A 21,902-nucleotide genomic window follows, 5' to 3' on the forward strand; every position below is an offset into this window, starting at 1 on the left:
ACACAGTAGGAGGGACAGGAGAGAAGCAATCCCTAATGGAGAAAATGCGAGTGAATTCTCACATCCTCCTCCCTATTCCACCTGGCTGGTTTTTTATATCATACTTACGCCAAAATCCTTTCTTGGTTCCACTACTTGCTTTTCTTCTTTCCTCTCACTCTTCTTCATTCTCTGTTTTGCTCATTGAGTTGTCACAACTAGTTTCTTCTTTATGCTCCCAGCCTAAAGAGACCTTAGTCACCTGAACAGGAAGTGACCTGAGTCTCACAAGACGTGGAAGGACAGACAGGCCGAGTGATGGATGACAGCACACACTTGCTTAACTTCCCCCCTGCCCACCCCACCCAGGGCTGCCTGGCTTGGAATTCCATTGCCCAGAGGCCACTTTTGCATCCCAACCCCAGGGAGGGGGGCCAGATCAACCCTCTCCCCTCTGTCTCCCTCAGGAAGGCTTGTTTAATAAGACAAAGCGCATCACTGATGTGCCTTGTTCCAAGCCAAAAATAAAATGAATAAGATTATTTGAAAACAATTCCCCACCACGATCGTTATGAATCCTCAAGGGAATCCTTAGTTGCTGGCTAGGTTTTCACTCTACTTCAAGTCTCTCTTCTACTCTATGGTCTCTCCCTATACAACATCATTCATTCAGTCATTCATTCATCCATTCATTCAACATTTATTTATTAATTACCTACCTTGTTCCAGGCACCACTGTAAGCTTTGGAGATATAACAACCGCAACAAAACCCGTACTCCTACAGATTTACATTCTAATGGAGTCAGGGGAGGGGAGTTGGCAGATAGTAAACAAACGTATAAACCCTGTAAATTAAAGACAGTCAGGGGCTTCCCTGGTGGCGCAGTGGTTGAGAGTCTGCCTGCCAATGCAGGGGACACTGGTTCGTGCCTCGGTCCGGGAAGATCCCACATGCCGCGGAGCGGCTGGGCCCGTGAGCCATGGCCACTGAGCCTGCATGTCCGGAGCCTGTGCTCCGCAACGGGAGAGGCCACAACAGTGAGAGGCCCGCGTATCCCAAAAATAAATAAATAAATAAATAAATAAAGAGAGGTCAGGGATGGGAAGTGAGAGTGGAGGAAAGCTCAGCAGGAAAGGGGAAACGGGGATGTCAGCAGCAAGAAGATGGCATTTGAGAAAAGAGGTCAAAGGAAGGAAAGATGAGTCAGGTGGACTTCTGAAGGAAGAGCATCCCTGCAGAGCAAACAATGAATGCAAGTGCGCAGCATGAAAAAGTGCTTCAAGTGTTTGAGCAACGAGGAGAGGAAAATGAGATGACAATAGAGTAAGAATTAGGGGAGCAGCCGGAGATGAGCTCAGGAAAGAAGCCAGGGACCCATCCAGTAGGAACTTGCTGGGTAAGGTTACGGAAGTGGATTTCATTTTAAATGAAACGGCTGCAATTGGAGAGTTTTGAACAGAATACAGTCTGACAAGTTTTAATACAATCATTTGGGCTACTTGGTGGAACAAAACATTGGAGAGTGAGGGCAAAAGAGAGGAGACTATTCAGGAACCCATTTCCACAGTCCAGACAGTGGATGGTGTTGTTCATCCTTGGCGGTAATGGAGTCCATACCAGCTGTTGTGCTCACCCCTTCCTCCAGCAATCCAGACAGAACTTCACAAGGGGTCTCAAATTCTTCACACACAAAAAAACAACGCAAAAGCCATATAAACCTTTGTCTATTTTACTGAAGATTCCTTTGAGAGGCCTGAAGAAGGGGACTGTTTATCTCGCAAACACCACAGGAAGCCATATTGAAAGCTTTGACCATTATGCTCCCCTGGGCTCCTCTGTGGTACATAGCTCTCTTCTCCCTCCTGGATCCCCATTCCCTATAGACTTAAGATTTCCTTCCTCCCTACTGTGCCAAGATATCCATCTCTGCCCCAGTTTCTGCACTCAAAAAGCACATAATAAAATCTCCCACAGAGTTTTTGGAAAATAAAGCACCCCATCAGTTAACAAGATCTACTCTTCCCTCAAGGCAATGCAGAAACCATCCATGGTTATGTCAGTATATTTTTGCAATTTTACTTCCTACCCCAAATAGTTCATCCAAACAAAGAATTTTCTCCAAAAAGAATTTGGCTAATTGAGATTTTCTACATCTCGCCACACCTATATTTAGTATATATTTCTTTCAATCTTACAGTGAATCTGTTTATGACAACGTGCTTCAGTAGACTAAACCTTCCTGAGAACATGCAATCCCGTCTAACCCCACACCTCTGGCCTTACTAGCACATGCCTGTCACTTAGCAAACATCAGTGGAATAGACCCAAAGGGACTGAAGTCTTTATCTTGTTATCTTTTTATGAACCATACTATATAGATTTGGAGCTGATGGGTTGATGGTTTTCTGAGTCTTGTACGCTGCATGTGAACTAAGAAGCCGGGATTTCAAAGTGGAGTGTGGAAGTTTAAGTATCAACTGTTCTTGTCTGAGACAGTAATAAAATCCTCACCTTACTTCTTCTCTTCCTTCTTCCCTTTATTCCTGGATTGTGTACACAGGTTTCTGAGCCTTCCTCTTGCTTTGCCAGTTCAAGCGCCTGCAGTATTCTTGGGGGAAGGGGAAGGAATATCAGTGTTCCATGGAAAATGGAAACTTCTCAGGGGTGGGGACCTACTGGCTCCATGTTCTTCTGTTCAGTACCTGGGACGTGTTTCTCTTAACCACTGCACCAGGATACACACTTTCCCGGAAATTTGTCTAATTGCACTGAACAGAATATGCATGAATTAATTCGGTAAGTCCCTGTGACCTATGTGCATCTGGTTACAGAACTTTGTATGAAGGGTGCCCAGTAACTACTGTGGATCGGCTGCCATGTATTCTACTTTCACCACCTCTCTCTCAACAGCTCTTTGAATGTAGAGTTGAGGGTGGAAGGCAGCCCCAAGGCAGCAGCATAAGAAGCCAAAGAGGTGAGCTGTGACCAACACACAAGCTCATCTGTGAGACCAATCTTTAAAAAAGCAAACTGTGATGCATAGAGGATCTCTAGCATCTAGCCTGATCTATATATAATGCCAGGCTTTAAAATCTAGTTTTTCAATATTACTATGTATTTTATACTAAGTAAAAAACAACAAGAAACCTTAATAAATCATTGCATTCTATGGTGGGTCGATTATGAGCTACATGAGGGTTAAAGGGTGGGTGCAACTAACTTATTCCCCAGGATAATCTTGCACACTCTCTGTCTCTTGGCAGGTGCTTGAGTTAACTTTTCTGAGTGAATGAATAATCATCCTCTGTGTGCTTCCTCCAGGTTGGCTTTATCTTGCTAATTGTAGAGAAATTATGCTTCATCATGTTCTTTAAGATAGTTTGGGGAAGAAAAATCTCACAATATTCTTTAGTCTTAACATCAAGTGCCTAGTAATTCTTCCTGCTGGGAGTCTTTATTACTCTCTTCCAAGTCTCAGCAGTTACTATATGTTTAAAGATTGTCATATTGTCACCCCATTCCTGTTCCTTTTTCTTAAACCACTTAAAAAAAGAAATACCTCTAATTCCACCAGAAAAATTTTAATTAGATACCTGGATCCTGAAACAAAAACTTAATGAGTGAGCTCTTGTAACAACCCTTGTGATGTTGACAAGGTCCTTCCTCAGCCCAGTCTCCCACCATGAGCTGGGGCTCCTACCACCCAGAAAGTGATAGACAAACCAACTTTAGATGCCCTGCCCCTCGGACTACTACAAACTGGGAAAACAAGGCAGGGCCCCATCCAGAGCAGTGAGATAACCTGATAGGCCTGCAGTGGGGAGGGGGTTCGGGGGCTCCCTGTCCCTGTATTTCCTAACTACATCCTTGCTGGAAGAGCAGATGAGGAGGTGAAGCCTCAATTAGTCACCAGCAGCACTCAGCATGTATCTGCTGACCTTATCTTCATTATGATTACACAGTAACAGCTTAAAGCGCAAATACCCCGTCTCCTTTCCCAGAGTGAAGGAGAAAAGAGACCTACATGGCGGGAAGTAGGAGACATATTGATTTGGGCTCCATTCTCCATTGACGAGATCAGCATTCCTGAGTCCAGACCTTCTGAGAAATAAAAAGGAAATGATTCCCCCACGACCTAAGACAGGGTAGGTGCACCAAGATCAACAGAGATCCAGCCTTTTGGATTACAGATCCCCTCTTTCTAATTCAGAATCATGCAGTCCTGTTTGGCAAGCCAGGATATTGGCTGAATAAAGAGTGCTACAAGGATAGCAAATACTGCCTGTGGCCTCCTTAGGCTGAGTTAACAAATTCCATGCTCCTGACTCACACCTGGGACACGCCTTGTCCCCAGAGGCCCGTAGAAATGAGTCGCTAGGCACTGTATGCCTTTCACTTTCTTGTATTTCTTCCATAGACTGACCTCTTCATTTGAGATGGGCTTTCTCTTCTTTGACTTATATAGTCATTTAAGAGGCCCCCATTCACAGTAACATATCTGGGAGGTGGATATCTAGAGTGCAACCACAAGCAGATGGAGCTGGCTGGGGTCCTATGTCAGGATGGGTTTGATGGGGACAGGTGTGTGCTCCAAATACTCACCTGTGCCTGCGACCTGGCAATGACATGTCCTCAGTCCTCAACCAGAGCTCTTAAAACCATAGCAATTTTAAGAAAGAGTTCTAAATCTCATGGACCCAGGATATCTATTTAAAAAATCGAATGGGTAAATAAGGGGACAGTAATTAAAAGAATTAACGAAAAGATGAAGAAATTGTATTTCATCCATTGATGAGATTTTCATTATTTATTAGTCTGAGAAGATTTTTAACGGAAAAGGAAAACTGCTGGAACTTTCTGTGAGAAAGTTGTATGACAATACAGAACAAAAATATACCTGCCCACACATACACACATCATTTACTTAAATGGTTTGAATTGAAATATATTTGAAAAACATTTCCCCACTAACTATTCAAGCCTCAGTGAAAAAGCCTCAGGACCCAAGCATAATAATAAATCATCCATTCAAATATTTACCTCAGATAACTAGAGCAAAAATAACCAAAATAAAAGCCAGCAACCCACATAAGTCTAACTCATAGTACTTCTCTGTCTGGGTAAATTGGTTGTAAGACTTATCTTGTCCCCAAATTGATTTTGGAAAACATAACTTTCTACTGGTAATTGAAAAAATGCATTTTTAAAAAATGCTGAGTTTCAACAAGTGAGTTAAATTTATAACTCAAGACTACAGCCTAATCAGTTGTTTATCTTTTCACAATTTAAACAGTATTTGAGGCGATGCTTTCAGAATAGCCATGATCACGAACATGGCTTCACTGACACGCTTTTCTGTTGGGCAGGTATTTCCTTCCTCCAAAGGCAAAGTCCGAGTAGTCACCCATATATTATCTCAGGGTCCAATACAGTGCTTCAGAGTAGTAGCCAATCACAACTGTGGAAACGAAGGGATGGTTTTGCAAGAACAACCAAATAAAGTGAGGAGATACCTGACCTAGTTAACTTCAAGCTGCAGAATGTAGCTGTATTAACTCTTGGGACATGTATTTCAAATGCCTTAGTCCTTTGACAAGTACTGGAATGCAAGCACTGGAATGCTTGGGGAAAGGCTTCCTAGAAGCGACCTACCAGATGACAGGTGGCATCTAAACTTCATTCCCTGAGTCATTCACTCACTCATCCATGCGTTCATTCAGTCAGCATTTATTATCAACCTTACCATGGCAAGTCATTGTGACCAGGGATGTGGCCGTGTGTAAATCCACTCACTGCCTTCCCAGGATGAGGTAGATAATACATCTACTCTTCCTTTCCTTCCCATTCCTTTTTGATTTGCTTGGTAGCCACCAGAACTTGTTGATGGGGAAACAATGACTGAATCTGCCGTGGGCATTTGTTCATGCTCCTTTCAAACAAGGTTTCTCAACATCAGCACCATTAACATTTTGGATCAGATGACTTTGCTGCTGGGAACCGTCCTACTCATTGTAGGATGTTTGGCAGCAACCCTGGTTTTTACCCACCAGATGCCAATAGCACTCTCTTCCCATCCACAACCATCAAACAAAAATATCCCCTGGGGGTCAAAAGCATCCCCAGTTGAGAACCAGTGACTTAGAAGAGGTGGGCATAGAAAGTGATGTGGTTGGCTGAGTAGGGAAAGTCTTAAGAGAAATTAGGAAATAGGGAGTGGCTTTGTACTTTTTTTTAATGGGTGGTATAGAATTTCAGTTGCCAAGTGATTTTTTAATATCATTTTTAGACATTTGCTTCCTGCTAGGATATAAAAAGTAGCAAGAGATTATTGCTTCTACCTTTATAGCAAAACACATCCAGACAAGCTACGTAATGATAGTTTTAAGAAACCCATCAAAGAACCGTGGAGCAAAAAAACCTAGATGAGATGGATTTCAGGACAGAGAAGCCCATGACCTTGACTGAAACCCTGGTGAAAAGGAAGAGTCTTCTGATGCCCACGGGTTAGCTGGCATGGTGGACTGGAGTCTCAAGGAGGCCTAGTCACAAATCGAGTGACTCACTCTCCCAGTCTTTCCTCCAGGCCTTCACCGGCTGCACGGGGACAGTGCACAGAAGGCTGGGGGCCAGGGCAGAGTCCTGACAGAAGCCATATGAGATACAAGGGGAGTTGACTCATGCAAGGCAGAGGCTGCCAAGAGCTGGAGACCAGGCAGGAGAGCTGATAGGATCCCAAGAACGCACTCTGGGCTTTTGCTGGAGGCAGGGTAGGAGCCCTGCAAGATGGACCCCTGGGACCAGGACCTCACAAAGGGCAGCCCAGTAGCCTGCTGAAGGCTGGGGTCAGGGCGAAAGAACTGAGATAAATCCTTTCATGGTACAGTTACCCACAGTAACCGCCTGTTTAGGAACTGAACACAGGGAGGAGAAAGGCCTCATAAAGTACAGGAGACCAGAGGAGTGATCAGAGAGAAAAACCTGATAGGAAAATCTGGCAGCCAGACGAAAAAGCAGAGAGAGAGATCTCAAGAGTCAGAAAGCTGAGTCTCCCAAGCCCAGGTGAATAAAAAGTCCTGATCGTGCCTTCAAAGATTCGAGCCGATGGTGAATGGAAACTAACAAGGCACGCCAACTACCCAAACCTGAAGGGAGAGCAGAAGAATCGAGAACCTGCCTCCTCCCTCAGGCCTTACACCAAGCCCCAGGGAGTGACCGTGACAACAGGGAAAGGGCTGGGAATTCTGAGGAATGCAAGAGAATGCCATGTGCCTGTGTGAGGGCGAAGCGGGAGAGTGAAGAAATCTGCCCAACCCGTCTACACTCCAGAACCCACACTGAGTATCAGGCAGGAGCAGCCTGCCACCAGGGGGGTCAGAGCATGGAAAGGGACCCCCCTGAAACACAGGTTCTCATGGTCTGCGGAAGTCTGAGGGCAGAGCCTGAAAACCAAGAGAATCCATCCTGGACTCTAGACCAGATGCTAAGTACGAGGCACCATTGTCTGCCTGTGGAGGAGGGGGCGGGGTAGCTGAGAAAGCACAGGTGCAGGAGGCTTGTGAGAGTAGAGGTGGGTCAGAAGAACTCAGAGAAACCCGATCTCCTGGCTTTACACCAAGTGCCACCTCTCACTGGGGTAAGGGAGAAATACTACGAGAGACCCCCTCCTGCTGTGCAGGGCACAGGGACTCCTGAAGTCTGAGGGTAGAACAGGGGAACTGAGGGACACCTGGGACTCCTGTGCTTATAATAAATAGGAGGCTGCAGAGGGCGTTGCTGGGAAATGTGTGGTGTACGGGCATAACTAAAACGACGTGGAGCTCAGCCCAACCCAACTGCAATCGTTACTGACCAAACCACTCTACTAAGTTTTTTTCTTTTTTTTTTTTTTGCGGTACGCGGGCCTTTCACTGCTGTGGCCTCTCCCTTTGCGGAGCACAGGCCCCGGACACACAGGCTCAGCGGCCATGGCTCACAGGCCCAGCCGCTCGTGGCATGTGGGATCTTCCCGGACCGGGGCACGAACCCGTGTCCCCTGCATCAGCAGGCGGACTCCCAACCACTGCGCCACCAGGGAAGCCCTCTACTAAAAGTTTGACAGAAGATGAGACATGCCCTTTCCTGGATGTAAATAGATTTGTCTTAGTCTCTACTGTTGTTTTCAATGCACAATGTTTGCAGTAAATCTACAATTAAGAAAAGTATGACAAAGCAACAAAAACAAGCAAAAAATAAAAAAAACAAAAATCATTGTCAAAAGAAAAAAGTCAATATAACTAGACCTCAAAAAATATTGGTATTTTCAAAGAGAAACTTTAACATTATATAAATATATATAAGCCTTAATGAAATATTAGCAAATAAAATCTAGCGACATACAAAAAGCCATAATTAACAAATAATAAGTCACGACAAGTAGGGCTTATCCAGAAGTGCAAGATAGATTGCTTTAACATGTGAAAGTTAAAAATCAATGTTATTTGCTGTATTAGGAGAATAAAGAAAAAAAAATCTCAATATATGCAGAAACTTCACTCAGCAAAATCAAACACCCACTCATCATAAAAACTATCAGCAAACTAGAAATAGGAGAAAAGTTTCTCCATCTAATTACAAACTACTCTTCAAACTAGTAGCACTGAATGCTTTCCCTCTAAGGTTGTGAGTAAGACAAGAATGTCCCCTCATAACAGTTCTAACATGGCCAAATCCCTAAAACATTATGTTGAGCAAAATTAGCCAAACCCAAAAGAATACATATTGTATGACTCCATTTTATATAGGCAAAGCTAATTTATGATAAGAGAAATCAGAATATGATAAGAGAAATCCGAACATGATTGGTTTTTCTAGATGATGGTCATGTTCTGTATCTTTGTTTGAATGGGTGTATGGAATTGTCAGATCTCACTAAACTGAATAAATAAGGTCTGGGCATTTTATTGCATATAAATTATACCTCATAAAATTATTTTAAATAAAAAAGATTCATAATTTGCCAAACTGCTTGAGAAACCAAAGGCAAGCCCTCTGAAAACATGTATTGGAGTAAAAACAAAACAAAAGCATCCTGAATCCAGGTGGCTGCAACACTACTGCAACCTGACAGCAAAGATAAGTCTTTGCATCTACTTCCTGTGCACTTAGCACAAGCCTTTCTGGCGTTGCAATTGTGTCTAGCTTAGTAGAGGTGCTAAGTTCTCTGGCCCTGGGTCAGATAGTCATGGAATTGACCAAGTGGAAGGACCAGAGGAATTGACTGGAAGAAAGCAAATGGTTGGTTTGATCTTAAAGTCATGTGTCAACCGACAAACACTTACTGCCAAATGATGCTCATCCTCATCCCTGGTTTCAGGTCACAGGTAGAGAGAAAGACGTTCTTAGGGAGCCTACTGCTGTCTGTGAGTTCCAGGAGTAGAATTCTCCAAGCTGCTCAAGGCAGTCAGCGACAGCGAAGAATTGCATACACACAGGGCAGACCTTCCTGATGCTCTTTATTTTTCTGGATGTATGTGTTGATGGGCATGGGCAACAAAGACAGCTTAGAGCGAAACCCAAACATTAGTAAGAAATCACAGTTGACACATCAGCATGGAGTGGGTGGGGAAGGAGGGAGGGGGAACAGCATCTCCAATGTCAAGCGTATTTCCCACTAGTTACAATGCTCCGTATTCTCTGATGTGTCCTTCCCCACCCAGGAAGTCCTTTGGGGTGGGGGATGGGGATTGAGCTAGCTCATGGGAAAATATGTCTCAGGCTGTGAGCAATAAACTGTCTCGTGCCCAAGCAATGTCTTCCAGGTGTGCCACGAGAGGTGAAATCACCTGGCTCATTTTACCATCTTTGGGATGGTGTCAGGACCTGACAAAGCCAGGCAACACGTACAAGGAAACTAATCTGAGGCAGGGCAGTGGTGCTCATGGAGCCTTTTGTATGCAGCCAAGATGGGGACCTTATTCAGGAAAAAAAATGCTAAGGAGGCCTTTACTCCAAAGAGGAAAGCCAGGTTGTGGAACAATGAAATGAGTTGCATCAAGTGAAATGCACATCTGATGCCCAGACAGACCAAAACATATATGCCCCGTGAAGCATGCTACACTTCTGGCACTACTTCAAACTATTATTCTGTATATATTTGTTCAGCATTTATTTACTGAAGAAAGGGGGAAAAATGCTTTAAGGAAGGGAGAAGTAAGCATTCTTGAAATATGACACACCCAGAGAAGAGCATATGTCATAAGGTACAGCTCAAAGAATTCCCCCAAAGTCAACACAACCGTGTTTTCAGCACCCAGAACAAGAAATAGAACATCACGAGTCCCTTGTACTCTCCCCTGGTCATGGCCACCCCTCAAAGGGAGGGACTCTCTTCACTCCTAACGTTGAAACAGCTTTCCTTTTCACGAGGTTGTAAAGCTCTTTATGTTCACGTGATACTAAATTTATCATTTGAACTTATTGGGAATTATCTTCCATTTCATGGCTTATTTGGTTGCTCATAGCTAGAGAGTAATGTTTATTCACACTCCTAAGTGCAGGTCAGCAAATAATTACAAAACATTGTTCCCTAGAACGAGCACCTCATCGTGCCTTATTTGGTTTCAGAATGGCGGCTGCTTGTTACCACTGATTCTGGGTGACTGTCAGATGGGTGCACTCAGAGATGGTAGCACCCTGTCATGGCCCTAGTAACATATTCATGCACAAAAATAGCAGAGATAGGTTGATGCTGAAAATGTTTTTATTTCTACTCAAAGGCACTGTCTACTTTGGCAGAAGTAGAATAAATGTCTATTTTACCAGTAATGGAATGAGTTGCATGTGGAAACCTGAATTAATAGGCACCATTCTTCGAACTTATTACTGTCATGTGTTAGCATCCTTTCTTAGAGACTGGTACCCCAGAGAGATGTCCCGTCTTTCATCCAATATATGCATTGCAAATATTTTTTTCCAGTCTGTGGCTTGACAGACCTCACTGCTTTCTGGCCTGAACCTTTGTAAGACTCTCAGTTCAGGATTTTAGATGAATTTAAAGCCAAGGACAGGGGACATCCCAATCATTCTCCTCGAAATTTAGTGTTGAGATTGTCACTTCATCTAGCAGACATTCAAAGCCTACCTCCTCTTGATGCTGAGGACACAGAGATAAGTTAAGACCCAGCCCTTCCTCTACAAGAGTTCATTGTCAGTGTGGAATTAGACATGTAAACAAATACCAGAGGAGAGATGACAAAGCCCTTTTACCTTGGGGAGTCCAAGAAGACCTCATAAAAGAGAAAACATTTGAAAGGAGCCTTGACGAATAAATAAAATTTCACCAGCAGAACCCTGAACAAAGAGCATTCTGCTCTGAGAAAGCAGCATATGAAAACGCAGGGTGGAGACAAAGTCCACGGCCGCGAACAGCTTATGTAATATTTTTTTCAATTGTAATCTGAAGACCATCTACGTTGGAACCGCCTGGATGGTAGCTAAAGCAAAGTTTTCTAGACCTTACCATGTACCAGATTATAATTTCTGGGGTTTGTGATCTGGGAATCTTCATTTTGGCAAACTTTACAAGTAATTCTATTGCACACAAAATTTGAGAAATGTTGCCCTAAAATAGTACCTAAAATAGAAGGTAGAGGTGAAGGTTGAAGATAAAAGAGGAAAAATAAGTTGAAGGCACACAGCAAAGGGTTTATATCATGTATTGAGGGCTGGTATCTGGAGTTTTCTTTTATATGGAATGTCAGCCTTTACAATCACACTGTGCAGTAGGTGTTATCATCTCCATGTTATGTATGAATAGATGGAGAGTCAGGACAGTAAAAAAGCTTCCCAACGGTCATAGAAGTGGTCTGGACCAATGGTATATCTGAACCCAATGACCATGCTTTTAGCCATTTAGCTGCATTTGGGCTACTTTCCTCCATACATTTGTGCTGACCTGGCTCCCCTCTTTCTTCCCACATTCTCCTGGGAAACAAAGACTCTCTCAGTTGGATGCAATGACTTGGATAGAGCTGGATCTCACCGTCAGATCCCGGTTCCACCCAGGATATGAGCTATCTGGAGCCCTTTGTGTCCCTGACTGGCAATTCGGGGACCCAGTGGGGAATCTGACTCCCCTGCTGCAGACCCTTGTTTATAGGGAGCACAGTAAAGATCTGATTTTGATTGTTTTTGAGCACTTGATTTCTGATGCTATCTTCTTTTGGTTTCATGGTGTAATCATTTGATGGTCTCTGTAAACAGTTGATGGCTTATAGAGATCTTGTCTCTGCTGGGTGAATGGTAACAGGGAATTTGGCTTGTTAGTCTCTTCTTTTTATCTAATTTGACCTCAGATCAACTAAGAATTTCAAGCCAACCAGGAAGTGAATATCTGGACTAGTGAGTTTTTTATTCTGGGTTTATGCTTGACCTATGGCTGAAATTTTAGAATTGAAACTATAAGCTCCCTCTGTGTGTGTGTGTCTGTACATTTATTTGTCTGTAAATTAGAAAGGCTTTTGCCTTTTATTGTGTGAGTATATAATATTTTCTTATCTCCTGGTGATATTAATAAACTGATTAGAAAATCTTTTAAATTAAAGGAGCTCTAGTCTGATTGGCTTAGAGATAAATAAGTACCTCTATAAACTGAATATTCCTTAAATTCTCAGAAATTAAGAAAATCGAATCTCTAATACTTTCCATGTGAAAAACAGTGGTATTTTTATAGAAACTAACTGAGAAATAATTTAAGAATATAAGTGAACATAATTTAGGTAAACAATACTAGTTTAATAATTTTGGTTTAATAAAAACAGCTATGTTTTCTCTGATTTATCTGTGTTAAATATCAATGTTAAATAAGCATAGATTTTTATTCTACTTGTATATGTTATTCCTAAACTTATACAGATGTACTGAATGAATAAGCTAACATAACTTCTAGTATATGTTTAAGACCACGACAAATGTAAATTTGTGGTTAACCCACTTGAATCATTACTCTGAAATTTTGTTTGTTTGTTTGTTTGCGTTGTGCGGGCCTCTCACTGTCGTGGCCTCTCCCGTTGCGGAGCACAGGCTCCGGACGTGCAGGCTCAGCGGCCATGGCTCACGGGCCCAGCCGCTCCGCGGCATGTGGGATCCTCCCGGACCGGGGCACGAACCCGCGTCCGCTGCATCGGCCGGCGGACTCTCAACCACTGCGCCACCAGGGAAGCCCTGAAATTTTTTATGTTTTACAGTATGTCAGCTTGAAGATAATTTGCAAGATATTTAGTAAATTTAAACCTTTAACTGATGCTAAATTGAGTTAATGTGTGGATCTTCATTAGATGTCTGGGTCATTATAATTTTGCCTCTTATTTGTATGGGGTACAAAGATGGTCATATGTATGTATGTATATATGTACGTATGTATTCCCAGAGGGCTTCTGGAAATACACCAAGATTTGCTTTCATCTTTGTAAAAGGGAAGGTGCTAGAAATAATGAGATCTATTTGCTATGTTACTGTCGATGAGTTAGCACATTAGAAGAGACGCTTAGTTGTCCCTGGATAACATGTGCATATGGATGAAATGTTACAAGCATTTGAGAAATTGTGTGCAATGTGAGAAGCTCCTGGAGAACTGCCAGTTCCACAACTGTCCATGATATGTTTCTATTGATGAGTCCTAGTGCTGCTCTGCCTAATATCATTTAACAGCATAGTGCTATTGGTCATAATTTCAGTTTTTTAAAATATTAAGTTGTCACAATTTTACTTATTTAATTTGCACCTGGCATCTTCCAGGCCAGTGACTTTCATTTGGAATTCCCATCACTTACTTGTGGAGTTCTATTAACATATAGATGTTTAGGACTTGCAGAATCTCTTTACTTGATATTCTTGATATATCCTTGTAAACTATATGCTGGGTATACTATATTCATGATTTATTGTGTCAGGATCATTACAATTACATCTGAAGAATTTTTTTCTCTGTAAAGATAATATTCATCTACTTTTATAAATTAGATGTAATATCCACTCTTCTTTGAAAATCGGGGTAATCAGTATGTTTACAATTATTTTGTCCAGAACTTTTGGGGCTGACTTTATTACCTTGTTTTGCATGCCACATGAACAACCAAATGTCTTTGTCAGTTGCATTATTTTGTAATGAACCATCATCAGATCTTTCGCTATTAAAATGAGCAGTAATAAGTTAACCATAGCCATTTAAAGTCTGTTGTCATCTTCAGGTAGGTTTTTATTTGTTTGTTTGTTTGTTTGATTATTTAGTCTATAAATAATTGTTTGTTTTATTGTTTGTTTGTTTTATTATTTAGTCCCATAGAAAAGGACTATGTCAAGTACTTTTGGGTACAGAGTTCCGATGGCACTGCTTAAATAGCTTTGAGAACATACTAGTGGAGTGAGTCAGGATTTCTAGACTCTAGTTGAGAAACAGATGGGTTATGACACTGCTAACTCCAGACTGAGCAGAATAAGATTTAATTACATAACACTGAATGAGCTGATGAGGAAAGACGGTGTTTTTTGTTTGGGATATGGCTGTTCTAATACCCTACTTTTTGGATATATAAGGAAGCCTTTTCTTTTTCCTCTTAAGCTACCTATATACCTCATGGTAATTGAGTAGACTGTTTTTGTAAACTGAAATGAAACATTTGTAAATGATATCTTATTTTCCTTGCCTGACTCTTCCAGAATTCAGAAAATCTTGTTAGTATTTTTATTCCCATGGCAATGTATGTGCATAGGTTCAATAAGAATCTCTCCTTCTTGTTATTATGACATAATTTAAATCATGAAGTATGTAACCGAGACCTTGCCTGGAGTGTCATATTTGAGAATGATACTCATTTAATCAGATATGACCAGATATTTCTAAGGAATTAAGGCTGGCTTTATGAAGCTGGTATTCACAGGGTCCTCGTGGGTGAGTAGGTCTGATGGCTTATAGATTCCCAGCCTCACAGGTGAGTAAGAAAGGTCTCTTCCTGGCAGACCCAGTAATCTTAGGGCATTTGGGAGACTTCAATAAGAGACAAATTTGCCCAAATTTATAGCTATTCCAGGTAAAATCTGGTAGCAAGTTCTTGGCTTGACTCCTTAGCTTCTAAAGGCTTTTATAAAAGTTCAATCTGAAATTCCTATGAAACATTCCAGAAAGCAAACTTAATATTGTCTATATGATACATCACCATTCTTGCCATGCCTGTCTAAATAACTATGCCAAATTTAATGAGACTAGCCTTATTTTGCCACCAAGAATAATGTTTCTTTGAGATTATCTTTCATCAAAAGTATGGTGACTGTAGAGGAAAATTATTTGTTTTAATAGAAAACTGTATGTTATATAGCACAACCTTCCAGGTTATCAGATTCTAGCCCTGTTCATTGTCTTTGAACTGTTTTGGATCTCTTTTCAAATTGTCTCTATCTTGTCTGTTGGATAGACAATTGACTTGCTCCCCAACTCTGGAAAACTCGGTTTGTGTATCCATTTGTAAATGGGACTGACTCTTGTTACCTTCCCAAATTGTCGATCCTTATCAGATTTTCAATCCTTCCAGTTTCCTTCAAGGTCTAACTATAATCCTTCAAACTAATGTTTTCAATTTTTCTCCCTGCTGCCTGTCTCTGTGTCACTGAGAACTAAAACCAGATTACCCTAGGTCCCTACGGGACTCCTGGTTGCCTGGCCCTTTTCCCTAGGATTTGCAGAAGCCCTGTGAGCTAAAGCCCAATGGCTTGATATGTACTTTGAAGGACTGACCACCGTAGAAGACCATTCATGGGTCTGATTTCTCCCTGGCAAAGGCACTGACTGGACCATTCGGCAAGCCTAGTGGAATTCTAGGGTCAGGTATACCCTGTAGACAACATGACCAAAACCACCAACATCCTAGCTCAAGAGCTCCAAGAGACTCACTTAGCAGTACTGCATACCTGGAAGATGTTCTTCCACTGACCTCCTGGAATCCACTGGGCTGGTACCCTTCAGGTTCAATTCTTGGCTCTTTATTTTAATACAGTCTTTAACATTTCTCTTCTTCATTTTAGGCATCCTTCTTTTAAGGGGTCTGATCTCTAGGACCCTAAAACCACAGACCTTAACCATCACTTCTGTACAGGTAGTTCAGCTGCTTTTACAGTAGCAACATGAAGACTCCTTGAGAAACTATTTCTGGGACTTTGCTTCGTCTCACTCAGAAGGTTTAGGATTATTGCCTAGTTGTTCAGTGATGATGTATGTTCATCTTGAACAAAAAGAGGAAACGAACAATGTTGAACTTTGCCTGAGCCCTGTGTTCCCCAAAAGCAAAAGTCAAGAAGTCCCCCTCCAGTGTTCTGAGAAATAGCTAACCTCGAAGGACCCTGCCTCTCTCATATTCCCCTCCATCCCTTCTCAACGATTCAGAGAAGACCATCTCCATCCCTCTCATGACTCCCATAAGACTCAAGGACAACTTCCTTGTTTACCTGCTTCTATAAAATCCCAAGCCCCCTTCCTTCTCTTGAAATATTCTTTCTTAATGAGTATTGTCTTTATTGTAGTAGGCTGCATAGAATCATCTTAATTGCCCTGTGCATCTTGTCTTTCACCAAACTGAGGAGCACCACCGATGGCCATTGATCAGAACAAAATGCACTTGTTATGGGGGGAAACAAACCAGTGAGCAATGTCCATAGCAAGGTGATTGCTAATGGCATCTTAGCAAATTCTTCAAGCCTGAAGGAGACATTTAAGTTGACAGCAATCCCTACAGCAATTCCCTGTCGGGAATTCTCAACATGTGAAAGGACATTTATGACCATGTGACAAAGAGTAAGAGAACAGCAGAGCACTTGAACTATACAATAAATTCTACATTTGGTTAAATACAGAGACTTCTAGTGGAATCATTGCATCTAATTAGCCACAAGTTTAGATAAATCTTCTAACTTTAGTTGAAATCTATTCAAATTGATTTCTTTTTATTTTTAAAGGCATGTCCCCACATTTCAATCCAGTTGATGCCACTTGAAATTAAGAGATTTTAGTCCCATTTGCTGTTGTTATGCTCTTTAAGGATTTTCAATATCATTGAATTAATTACCCTTTCTGGGTTTTAGCAGGATAATTTAGCAGAAAATATCAATGTCACTTAGGAAAATGAAATTTTTATTCTCTTTCTTGTGGTTGTGATGCTTGAAGATTTTCAGTATCATTGAATTAATTATCCTTTCTGAATTGTAGTGAGATAAATTACCTCTGATGAGATAGATAGCATGTTAGGCTACATTCTTCTTATCAAGGCCTCTGTAGATGAAGCATTTTATTGAGACTCTTCTATACTTTTGATTGAGTTATAAATCTCTCGGGCATTTTCTTGCTTAGATAAGGGTCAAGGCCCAGCCTCACAGTATCTTCCCAAGAACGCATCACACCTCCTGTCTTCACCCCCACGCAGAATGGATCACTGTCACTTTTACACCATCACAGGACTTGTTCCTATCCCACAGTGTAACCCCTATCCCTGTATTCTTCTTAGTCACAAAGCATAGTGAACTCGTTTATCTGGGTCATACGAAGCTCTGTCTCTTAATTAGCTGCCTGGCCTTGGGAACGTTACTACTTAATCTGTCCCTGAGTTTCCTCATCCATAAAACAGGGCAAATAAAAGTACCTACCTCACAGGGTGATAGTTAAGGAAGAAATGCGTTGATCCCTGCAAACCTCTCAAAAGAGTATCTGGCCTACAGTAAGCACTGCATAAATGTTAGCTGGTAACATATTTGTTTCCTGTGTTATGATGGGTCCCATGAGGTCCGGGGACATTTATTGTTCAATCCCTCTAAGCTCCAGACCCTCATATCCAATTGGCTATTTCACATTTTACTTGGTTGAACACAGCATATCAAATGCATTATATCCATATTGAAATATTGACAGAAGATGGGACAATGACACCTGGGGTTGCTTCAAAGTCATCCAGGAAGGGAGGACAGAGTGTCAGTAGAGGTGAAACTGTATCAGCCAAATCCTGACAACTGTTAACCCTGTATGATGGGTATACTGGGTTTATTATACTATTCTCTCAAATGTTGGCTACGTTTGAAGATCTTCGTAATAAAGAACTCAGAAATTATCGTACCTCTTTCTAACCTTTCTTTCCATCTGGTCCTTCTCCTTGCTCACTGTCAGTAGGTAACATTTTTTGTTCTATAAGCTGAGAATGGCAATGGGAGACTTTTTGAGATGGAAATATATAACATCATTTATTTTTAAGTTCTTTCTAGCTGTGCATTTATGGACATTATGATTGAAGCACTTGGGGAAGGTTATTATGATGATGGTGATATGCAGGGTGAACTGGAGTACAAAGACATAGAAAGACTCACCCAGTTGGGACAATTACCACTAAAGTGGAGCTTGAATAAAGGAATATTTTACCTATGCAAACTCTCTAAAGAGATCCCTATAAATGGGTCTTATAAATCTTCTGTAGTCTAGTCTCATTATCACCTTTGCCCCTCTCTTACTGAACCCTGTAACCCATCTGTGCATTTATTAATTCATTGATATATTATGCCTGAAATTCCGTACTCAGGGCTGGAGGCCCTAGAAAAGGTGAAAGTTCTCTGTCCCCGCCTGGTCTGCAGATAAAGAGATGTAGACATTGAGTCTGCTTAAACAGAGCCAAGGTCCAGGTCACCTCTAAGAGATCAAAGTGGGTCTGAAATTCTGACCTCCTTCGAGGCTTCTCCTGTTCTAGGGTGACCATATGTCCCAGTTTGCTCATGACAGCCTGTGGTCGTTGTTAAGAGCATCACCAAGCACTATCCAAAGTGTCCCCATTTTAATGAGAAATAATCTGGCCACCCTTTCAGGGTCCAAAGTTAATCTAAGAGGCAAAGACCCAGCCTTACAAGTAGCTCCTTCATGTGAATCCTAGAGCAGATCTAAGACCCTAGCAAGTTCTGGTCTGAGGCAGACCCCAGTTTAGGCCACCATAAAATTGTCCTTCTAAAAGCCTCCAAGGAGATGAAGAATACCTTAAAGTATTTCCACTTCTACCAAAGGAGGTCAGTGTATGAGTGAGGGGGGCATGGAGAGTGAGAGGATGATACAGAGGGATGGAAATGCAGCAAGACAACAAAGGTCCAAGGACAGAAAGACGTGGGGCTAGACTTCAGCAGGTGTGAAGACAAAGCGGGCCCACTCAGTGAATGTCAAGAATATAACTGACCAAGAGTTTTGATACTTCCAAGTCTGATATGCACGGGTTCATGTACCAGTGAGACTATATTAGTTTTTTTAAATTTTTTCTTTACATTGGAGTACAGTTGATTTACAATGTTGTGTGAGTTTCAGGTGTCCAGCAAGGTGATTCAATTATACATGTAAACGTGTCTATTCTTTTCCAAATTCTTTTACCATTTAGGTTATTACAGAATACTGAGCGACTTCCCCGTGTTATATAGCAGGTCCTTGTTGGTTATCTATTTTACGTATAGCAGCGTGTACATATCAATCCCAAACTCCCAATCTATCCCTCCCCCCACACCCTTACCCATGGTAACCAGAAGTTCATTCTCTGTATGTTTCTGTTTTGTAAATAAATTCATTTGTATCATTTTTTTTTAGATTCTACGTATGATATTTGTCTTTCTCTGTCTGACTTACTTCACTTAGTGTGACAATCTCCAGGTCCAACCATGTTGCTGCAGATAGCTTTATTTTGTTCTTTTTAATGGCTGAGTTACATTCCATTATATATATGTAACACTGCTTTATCCATTCATCTGTCGATGGACATTTAGGTTGCTTCCATGTCTCGGCTACTGTTGAAATACTTTCATAATGGCTGATAAATAGCCGTAGAAGCAAGAAATCCGGAAATTCCATCCTGGCTGCCCATGCCTTCTCAGATGGCTGGACCTTCCCACAGTCGAACACCTGGAGGTTTAACATCTGGCCTAGCTGGGGACCACCCGGGAACCTGGTGGCCTGGGGGCCACAGAACCACCCCCTGGCTCTGTCCTTATCAGTGCCCACGCCATGCCAGTGATGGCTATTGTTAATTTCATCCCTGGATATTTCCACAGCAGTTTAGGGTGGAGGCCTGGAATGATTCAGAATATGAAAGAGAAAAATAAGCTGCAGAAACACAGAAGACTCTGAACCAGCAAAACTGCATGTCAGACTCCCGATGTGCTGCTTCTCAAGAGCACGTTGCCTGTCGGGCTGGGCATACGTCACTTCCATCAGTCAGTGACCCCCAAGGCTGAGGCCCTTCTCTCTTCAGTATCCAATGGCACCAGCCCTAGATCTTTCTCTGATTACCACCCGGGATTTGAGGAAATGCTATTGCCTCTGCCATCGCATTCATCACTGCAATTTCTTCCCGTGTGTTAGATCTGTTTCCAGAAGAAGTTGTCAGTGAAGCACTCATGGCACCAGATTTGGAGGCTGGCATTGTAAATTATAGTAATTTTTCTGCCAACTGTGTAGTGGCATCATGAGGATGATGTAGTAAACAAATATTTTACAACTAAAATGCTTGCGACTGGGGCTCAGGAGCCCATTGATATTCCTGAGAGAGTAACGAAAAGGATGGATCTGGCAACCGTCATCTGTGAGGCTGGAAGGCAAAGCTTTTGTGAAAAGCGATTTTGCTTTACCACCTAGAACCCTCTAATGAGGTTGGCTTGGGTATCTGTTTCCACTGACCTCTAGGTGCCTCTGAGTGAAACAGCCGTGCTCAAGGTTTCAGGCTCCAGAGATGCTACAGCTTGCTGTGTGACCTTAGGTAAGTCACTTCCCTCTCTGGGCCTTGGCTTTCTCCCCTGGAAAGACCAAAGATTGTTCTTTCTTTCCTGAGGGAACCCCTGCTTAATGTAATACCTGGAGTTGTGAGAACTCTACTTAGTTTCTTTGTCTAATACCCTGAGTATTTCAGGGAAGCACAGGCAGGATAAAAGCCAATCATTTCCATCACAAAAGAAGACAATCCCTGGAGTGAAAATGACGTACCCCTGGAGTGGATACCTCTCCCTTCACCAAAGGTCACATCTCCCCACCCAGGAGCCTCGGGTCCTTGGATCCCTGAGATCAGAGCTCTGCCTGTTCATTAGTGTGAAGAGAGAAATCTGTTCTAAGTGGGCTTCCAGAAACCATGCTTTTACTGGAAGAGCAGGAGGAAGCATGACAGACCGGGCCATCAATTCACCCCTCGAGCTGGCATGATCCTTGAGTAATAGTCAATCTTTCCTACATACTCCAAAAATATTTATTTCCTATGAACCTTCCAACATATTTTACTACTGACCCTCATGCCCTAGGAGCGCTGCTTCACACTTTTTACTTTTCTTGCTGGTTACTGAGGCAGAAAGCATCGGGGAAGAGGATTTAAAAGTCTGAATAATAAAAAATATTCTTAAAAAAGAAAAGAAAAGGAAAATCTCATCACCGTTGCTTGCCCTGTTTTACTTTTGCTCAGTGGCTTCTTCCCATGCCAACTCCCTCTTTTTTTGTTTTGTTTTGTTTTTTTGTTTTTTTGCAGTACGCGGGCCTCTCACTGCTGTGGCCTCTCCCGTTGCAGAGCACAGGCTCCGGACGCGCAGGCTCAGCGGCCATGGCTCACGGGCCCAGCCACTCCACAGCAAGTAGGATCCTCCTGGACCGGGGCACGAACCCGTGTCCCCTGCATTGGCAGGCGGACTCTCAACCACTGCGCCACCAGGGAAGCCCCCAACTCCCTCTTAAATATACTAGATCTATGTCCTCCAAGCTCAGATCTTCACTCTCCTGTCACCTCCACTTCTTCCTGCCATCTCAGGCTCGCTCTTGGAGATGTAGAGACATTCCTCCCCTTTTTCATTTAACGGATGAGGACATTCATGATGCCAGGGGATGGAATGGTTGCTCAAGATTAACAGGGGCTA

This window comes from Mesoplodon bidens (genome assembly GCF_964165515.1).
Source record: "Mesoplodon bidens genome assembly, chromosome: 10".
NCBI lineage: Eukaryota > Metazoa > Chordata > Mammalia > Artiodactyla > Ziphiidae > Mesoplodon > Mesoplodon bidens.